Source organism: Callorhinus ursinus, unplaced genomic scaffold, assembly GCF_003265705.2.
Source record: "Callorhinus ursinus isolate GAN/ISIS: 27379988/994484 unplaced genomic scaffold, GSC_fseal_2.0 scaffold70, whole genome shotgun sequence".
NCBI lineage: Eukaryota > Metazoa > Chordata > Mammalia > Carnivora > Otariidae > Callorhinus > Callorhinus ursinus.
The window spans coordinates 5,365,105-5,372,797 of record NW_027397132.1 but is presented as its reverse complement, the minus strand read 5'-3'; the positions used below and the strand labels follow the sequence as shown (position 1 = coordinate 5,372,797).

General features: G+C 62.6%; 1 protein-coding gene across 2 annotated transcripts in view; it reads left to right on the top strand.

Moving 5' to 3' along the window:
* The first annotated feature begins 6 nt into the window (after nt 1–6).
* MAFK (MAF bZIP transcription factor K) overlaps nt 7–7,693 on the top strand; it is a 12,030-nt gene continuing 4,343 nt past the window's right edge. Inside the window, exon 1 of one of the 2 annotated variants that reach the window (XM_025863840.2) lies at nt 7–185. The gene's annotated coding sequence lies outside the window, so the exon portion shown is untranslated. Of the gene's footprint in view, nt 186–5,534; nt 7,677–7,693 lie in introns of those variants that run through there. The other variant, XM_073886293.1, reaches the window with a different exon arrangement.

The window sequence follows — 7,693 nt, the reverse complement described above, 5'->3', positions numbered from 1 at the left end:
TGGGGAGCCGGGCGGGCGGGCTGGCGGCGGGCGGCGGGGGGGTACTTGTTGTTCTTCGCGAAGTCGGAGCCCCAGAGCGCGGCGGAGGCGGCGGCCGAGGGGGAGCGCGAGAGTGAGCGCGAGCGCGAGGAGAGCGCGTGCCCGCGAGGAGCCGCCGCGCGCCCGCGCCCCCCGCGCGACGCCAGGTGAGGAGCGGCCGCGCGGGGCCGGGCCGGGCTGGGCCGGGTTGGGGACCGGGGCCGGGGGGGGGGGGGGGGGGGGACGGGTCGGGGCCCGCGCGCCGCTGAGTCACGGCCGCCTCGGACCCGCGGCGAAGTTGGGCGGAACCTTGAGACCCCGGCCCGCGCACCTGCCGTCAGGTGCCCTGCCGCGAGCGCGCCGCGCGGGTCGGGGTCTCTTCTTTCTCAGGCGCGGGAGCGCGCCCGCGAGCCCCGGGCCGCCCCGAGCCTCAGCGGGATGCGGTGGTTCCCCCGGGGGTACGCGCTGGGGGAGTCCGGGGCGTGCCAGCGGGCCCCGCGCCCCGTGTCGACCCTCCCACCCCACCTGCTTTGCCTTTAACCTCCGGAGATCCGCTGCGAGGCGGGAAGGCGGGGGCGAAAATAAACGGCCACGTGCAGGGGAGCGCGTGGTCGCGCAGGGCCGACCGGCTGGTGCTACCTTGCCCGGCAGTGGCTTCCCACCCGCGCTCGGGGGGAGGGGGCGGGAGGGCCTGGAGCAGGGGACTCATGACCGATGTCACGTTCGGAGCAGCTGACCTGCCAGGGGTTTCCCGGAGGGAGGCCTTGGTGTGGAAGCTTTGGGTGGGGAGGGGGACAAGGCGAACGTGTCACTTCCCCTAAACCCCGCGGCCTGCGGTCTCATCTTTCCCATCTGCGAGTAGGGGGTCTCCATCTCTTCCAAGTTCAACTGCGGGTTCTTCTGTGATCCTGCTGAGTTGGGGAGACAGTGTGTCAGTCCGCCGGCTTCCGCACGAGTCCCCGGGAGCCTCGGAGGGGTACCGGGCATGCTCCGCTCTCCACCTAGCTCTAAGGTGCAGCAGATCGCTGTGCCTTCTGTCTCACGGTGTTCTGGCTCGCCACGTGCTGTGAGAACACAGTCGTGGAGCAGTTGGTGTTCGGGCTTGTTGGAAGTTCCCTGCTCTCTCCTGCGTTAACGATTATGCTCTTGTTTGCTTTTCACACTGCTCTCGTGGGCCGGGTAGAAATGCTCACCCTCTGAATAAATTGTTAGTGGGGAAGATCCCCACACTCAGCTACCTTCCCTTGCCAGGCGCCTGGCCGCAAGAAGCTCCCGGGGCTGGTGCACCCACGCCCCGCACGGCCGATAGAATCAGTGGGTTCTTGAGCCAGTATGGCTTGGCCGCCCGGCCGCCCTCCCCTTTCCCCGTTATTGGCATTGGCGCGGTTTTGCTGTTCCAGCCCTTACGGCACAGGTATCTTGATAGAGTGCAGCTCTGTGCTAGGTGAGCTGGGCCATCTCCTAGCACCCTGCCTTCTGGGGTGGGGCTTTGGAAAGAGTGTCAGTCTGAGCGGGTGGGAGGGGTCAGGGAAGTTGAAGGTGGGCTGTGCAGGTGGGTGAGGCACACCTGCAGCCTCTCTTGTCTTGTGGGTAGCTGACAGCTTTTGGAGAACTTCCCTCCCTGGGCAGCCCAGTAGGCATGTTTGAGTTTGAGCTCCTTCAAGGGGGGGTCTGCTTTTAGGACTTAACACTGGTCCTCTCCTGATTCCAAAATAGTTTCCTAACTCAAAAACACAAAGCAAGTCTTCTCTCTGGAGCACATTTGCCTTCTGTGCTTGAACGTAGCTGGACTTTGAGGGATGCGTTCCAAGTTCAGCCCCACTCACTCAAGGTGGTTGCTAAAAATGGGAGTTGAATTGGGGCTACTCGGGGAAATCGTTTCTGGGGCTTGCTGCGTTCCAGCCCTGTCTCCAGGGCCCAGCTGCCACCGAGTGAGGTCGCTTTCCCGACCCAGACCCACCATTCTCCGTCCGCATGTCTGCAGCCCCACATGCTTTCACTTTTGGGGCTCCGGTAGCTGAAGAGTCTGTTCACCGTCTCAGGCAGCGGAGAAGAAATCCTGCCTGCGTCCTGGCTCTTCCTGAGTCTAAAGGTTTCTGGAGTGGACTTTCTGGCTTTAGGGTGCAGTCCACACGGGAAATGGAACCCGGGCAGCTGTGAGCGTTCTCTGTGTGGCTACTCCTCAGAGCAGTAAACAGTGACTCACCCTCCCCTCTGCTCCCCGCCTCCCTGCTCCCTGCTGATGGAAGATGCACTGCTCCCGTGTTTACTTTTGCTTTTTGTAAGTCACAGACTCGTCATGTTTCCTCTTTCTTACAGTTTCAGGAAATTGAAAGTGTTCTCTTAAAATCATAGAACTTTAGAACAGGTAGAAATAAATGTAGGGATCATGCAGTACACATACCCCCCTGCGGCCCCCCCCCCCCACTTTACATGAGGACACCAAGCCCAAAGCCCCCTTACCTGGCCTGTGGCGTCAGAGTCTGATATCCGGGGTGTGGGGGACACCCTGCCTGCTTTTCTGCGCTGCATGTGGGCTGCACGGGACGGGGAGGACCAGAGAAGTCCTGAGCTGAGGCGCCCCTGACCCCCTCCCTTTGGGGCACTGCTGACACGTGCGCTTAGGCGGCTTGCCTCTCACTTGCTGGGAGTTGAGGGGAGCAGGTGTGGTTAAGAACATCCCCGCCCTCCATCCAGCAAGGGAAGCAAACCTCAGAAAGAAAGACCAGGACCAAGTCTTGGGCCCAGCCCTTGATGTGTACTGGTGAGAGGGTGCCCGCCCACCCCAGGGAAGGCAGGAGGGGGCTTTCTGGTGAAGCAAGGGTTGGGGGGAGAGGGTGGGAGTCCAGCACTGATTGCGGAGGCCCTAGAAGCCAGAGGTGAAGGCCTGAATGTGACAGGTGGCCAGGGGAGTAAGGGGCTCAGGAGGGCCTTCGGGCAGGGAGTTCTTCTACCCACCTTGGGGCCTACATTTGAGGGGCCAAGGCCCAGACAAAAGCAGCCCAGGCCTGAGCCAGGTAGTGCTGGAGGGCTGGAGCATCAGCAGAGAGACGGGCTGAGGCTGACAGGCCAGGCTCAGCAGGTGGATGTGGAAGGAGAGGTGAGGTGTTGGGGGCGATTTCTGCATGAATGGCATGATGGGTCATCACCTGAGCTGGAGATGCAGAAGGAGGGCAGGTGTGGGGACAGGGCGCATCTCGGGGGCCTGTCAGACACGTGGGCTGTGTAACCTTGTTGGGATGTGGGGCTTGGGGCTAGTCAAACCCCTGAGCAGCTGTGGCGCGAACAGAGCCCCAGAGGGGAGCCTGGAGACAGGAGGACCACCCAGAGGGGTACCGGGGGAGTGAGGGGCCAGGGCGTGGCCAGGGAGGTGAGGCGTTCAGCTAGCTGTCAGCCTAGCAGCCGCCTGAGTCACCTCTGGACAGAGCCAGGATGACACAGCTTCCTCAAACTGCAAACGCAAGGTGACCAGACGTCCTCCAAGCCAGGCAGACAGTCATGTCTTGCCGGAGGGCGGCCAGCCAGGGCCAGCCTGCAGGCTGGGTGTGGGCTGGGCTGGTGGGGTGCACTCCCACGTGGTGGGGAGTTGGGCGGGAGGTACGAGCCCTCCCGGTGCTGGGACCTGTCTTCATTTGGGTGAGGCGTCAGCTTGGGGGGCAAGCTGGCCATGTCACCCTGTGCTCGTGGGACAGTTGCCTTCTGTGTGGGCCCCACTGTGCTGCCAGCTGGCAGGGGCACTCAGCTTTGGGTCCTCTGTGAGAAGGCCCCCCAGCCCCCCAGGACAGAGGCAGTCACATCACGGTGGCTTCTGGCTTTGGGGTTTGCACCCATCAGGGTGAGTCAGACACCGCTCTGCTGCGTGAAGTGGAGATCTGCTCCAGGACGGAACCCTTTTCCTCCCTTCCTGTTTTCCTCCTGCCCTCCTTCCTCTCCCTGGATCCGACCCCCTCGGAGACCTGGGAGGGCTGGAGGGGCAGGCATGGGGAGTGGCAGCCGCCGTCACTCCACACTGAACGGGAACAAGAGTTTTTTTGAACGCCCACCCTGCTGGGCACCAGATTCGGCTTCCTGTGCACATGAAGCTCATGGTATAGGCTAGTCTAACCGAGGTAAGGGTTAGAGCCCCGTCAGACTCCAAAAGCCCCTTTTCTGTAACATCATCTAGACCTAGGGCTGTTTGGGTGCGGCCATTGTGCCCATCAGCCACCTGGCTTTACTGGTGGAACAAACGTTCCCCCCACCCCCCAAGGCCCTGAACCTGGGTCTAGCCCAGCGAGGGCCTGAGTGCACTGGGGATGGCCTGGGTCGTGAGTTGCCCCAGATGAGCTGAGTCAGTGGGTGGGCAAGCAGCAGGTGTTTGCTGGGGGATGGAGGGGCTGAGACCCTGGCCTCCAGCTCACCTGCCCCTGGAAGGGCCATCCTGCACTGTTGAACCTGGACGACCTGCCCGTTCTTTGTGGGGCCCGGAAGGGAGGGCCACCCCCCAGCTCCCTAACTTGTTCCCAACTATGCCGTCCCCAGAGGTGACTCCCATCTAGGCTGTTGGTCCATTGTTCTTTCTTTTAGGGCAGTCTTTCCCTTGACTTTGTTTAGATGCACACCAGGATGAGGTTTCTGGCTTTGGGTTGAAAACCACCCTCTTCAGGTAGGAAAGCAGTCACCTGGAAAGTGTTCGAGGCTCTAAGTGCTAACCAAGCAGCCTTTCTTGACCAGTGGTGTCTCGAGGGCTGCGCGAGCTGAGCGTCTGTTTCTTGCTCACTCGGTGGGCGGGCATGTGCGCCTCAGAGGTTCACACCTGCCTTTGGGGGTCCCCGCCTGGCTCTGGCCGCGGAGCTGCACAGGTGACTTTACTGGAATTCCGAACAGCCAGTGCAGAGAGCGTGCACGTGTGGCTGAGGTTCTTTTAGTTGGTGGTGAGGGGACTTGATGCCCTGAGCGTCCTCCTGTGCAGGTGCTGGAGAGGTGTGTGCGGGTGCTGAGCAGGGGCCGGTATGGTGGAAGGTGAGGCTGCCTCGCGCGCGCGCGTGCGCTCCTGCCTGGCCCGTTGGGGCCTCGGTCTCTAACCCTGGCTGCGGTCCGGCCTGGGACCAGAAAGCAGTTCCTCCTGCATGCGCTCTGGTGGCCGTGAGGTTGCCTGAGGTTCAGGGGTTTATAAATACACGTTTTAGGGCAGTTGTTTTAAAATCAGTTGTCGTTCAAACTCGCACACGTACGAAACTTTTCTCTGAACCTGTTTTCCAAAAGCAAACTATCGGGTTTTTTGCCTTTCATGTTTGAAGTGACCTCAGGTCACTGCTGCATGTATTTTGCGTAGCTTGGCATAGGGGAGTAATGGTGCAGTTTCTATCCATAAACTGAGTTCAGGAAAGACGGGCAGTGCCCAGCCAGCTCCGTGCTCCTGGAGCTGGCTCCCTGGACCGGCAGCAGAGTCTGTGTAGTGCCCCTCGGGGCAGCCCGCTCTCCAGCAGCTGATGGAGACTTCCAGGGGTGCCTCGGTGGCGGGGGGTGGGGTGGTGGGGGCAGGAGCCAAGACCTGGTCCGCCCGAGGCAGTGGGGTTTGTGTCTGTGAGCAGGGGTCCGTGGGACGGTGTCTGCCCTTGCCTGGGACTTGCCCACCCGTGTCTGGGTCTCTGGTTTCTCAGGGGGGCCCTGGTGTAGGCCCCAGCCCCCTGGGGGTTGAGTGGAGCCCCCAGTCAGGGTCTCTCCTGGATCGGCCCAACCGAGGCTTTTGCGAGCTGGACAGAACCCTGGGACCCCTGGTTCCGATCCCCTCATTTTCAGAGGAGGAGAGCAAGACCCACAGAAAGAAGAGCCTTACTGGCTTGTTCCCCAACTTTGTCTCAAGCCGATGATCACCTCCACATGTACTCCCGTTCGCTCTTAGGCCTCATGTCACTCTTGTTGAACAGGAGGTCCGAGAAGGGCAGGGAGTCCCCAGAGGTCAGACCCCAGCGTGGCACCCTCCCTCAAAGAGAGGCGTCCCTCCTCTCTTGGACCCCAGGTGGGCCCCAGGGCTGCTCTTCTCCTATCTCTGCCGAGGCTCTCCTCTGCGTCCTGTGCCCCGAAGGCAAATGGGGTACAGAGCTGGTGGATATGGGGCTTTGCCCAGGCGACCTTGACCTTTCAGATGCAGCCAGCGGACCCTCATGGGGCCTGTGTGGAGGGGAGGGGGCCGAGCCCTTGGAGTGCTGTGGCCCAGTCCTGTGCCCATCCTGGTTACCTGGACATCCCACCACACACGGTCACGGAGGGCAGGTCCCCAGAGGAGGTGTACCTGCCTGCCCTGAGCAAAGCCCTGTGGCGCTGGGTGCTGGCTGAGCTGGCCCGCCACCGTGGGGGAGGCGCAGAAAGCCCTGCTGGTCGGGGTCTGAGCGGAGCTCCCTCCTTTGCTGGGGCCTCACTTTTCTCATCAGGCGGGCTGGGCGGTCCGCGCAGGGTGGGAGGGCCTTAGGTCTGTGGGAATGTGAGCTCCTTGCTCAGTAAACAGCTGTGACTCACCGCACAACTATGCCCTGGCGGCTCCAGGCCCTTGTGCGCTGACGTGTGCTGGAATGACACCCGGCCGTGGAAAAGTTTCTCAGGGCTCTCCCAGCTGCCTGGCTCCTGCTGGCCCTCCAGGTGGTTTCTCTAGCACGGTGTGACCCCCGCACCTGGAGGGAGGGGCACTGATTGTGCGCCCCCTGCCCCCAACAGATGCTGGGGGTCAGGCTGCCGTCAGGAAGCAGCTCCTGGTCCCTGCCGTGACCACCCCCTGCTGCTGCGTTGTCTGCGTGTCTATCCCGGGCACATGCGTGGGGGTGCGGAGGAGCCCGGAGCCCCCTGAGGATTTGCCTGGCCCCGGCCTTGCTGCTGTCCTGCTTGCCGTCGTCCAGCATCGGCGCCCGGGAGTGTTGCCAGGGGTGACTGGGGGTCCAGCGGCCTGGGTGCTGAGACCCTCTGGTAGCGGAAGGCAGGCGAGCTGCTGGAGGCAGGAGCAGTGGGGACGGGTTAGGGTCCCGGGGCTGTGGGTGAAGGAAGGCAGGGTGGAGACACCCACCCGAGTCCCGCTCACCCTCGAGATGGAGGCTCGGGTGAGGCTCCCTCTCTGGGACCCGCACCCCCCCCCCGCCCCCCGCCGTGCATTTCTCCGATGTTCTCTCTGCTCAGTTCACCGTGCCTGGCGTTTGGAACGGGGACCCTGGTCCCTAACCCAGTGACAGAGCGTGGCGGCAAGTCTAGAGCCGCGGGGTCACACGGGTTTGTTTACTGTCCCGCAACCTGTGCGTCTGCACCAGCCTGCCCGAAGCCATTGTTGCTGTGGGCTTCTCCGTTGCCATGGCGACCACCAGGGGCTGGCTACTTCCCAAGGTCGCCATGGCAACTATCAGAGGGGAATCATGCTTGGGATGCTTTGGCTGGCTTTTTCATGAATGATTAGAATGTGTGACACAATGCAGACGCGAAAACTCGAAGGGCGGGCAGTGCAGGGGCTGGCGGGCGCCGGGGACAACTCCCGCCAGACGGCCGCCCGATGAGCTCGTGCAGCCGCGGCTCCCCACCTCCTGGATCCTGCCCTGGCTGCGCAGGGAGACCCCGCCCACCCCGAGGGCCTCAGGTCATGGCTGTGGGGCAGCCCAGGTGGGGGTGGTGATGTCACAGCCGCAGTGCCCTTTGCAGAGGTAGGTCTGCTAGGGAG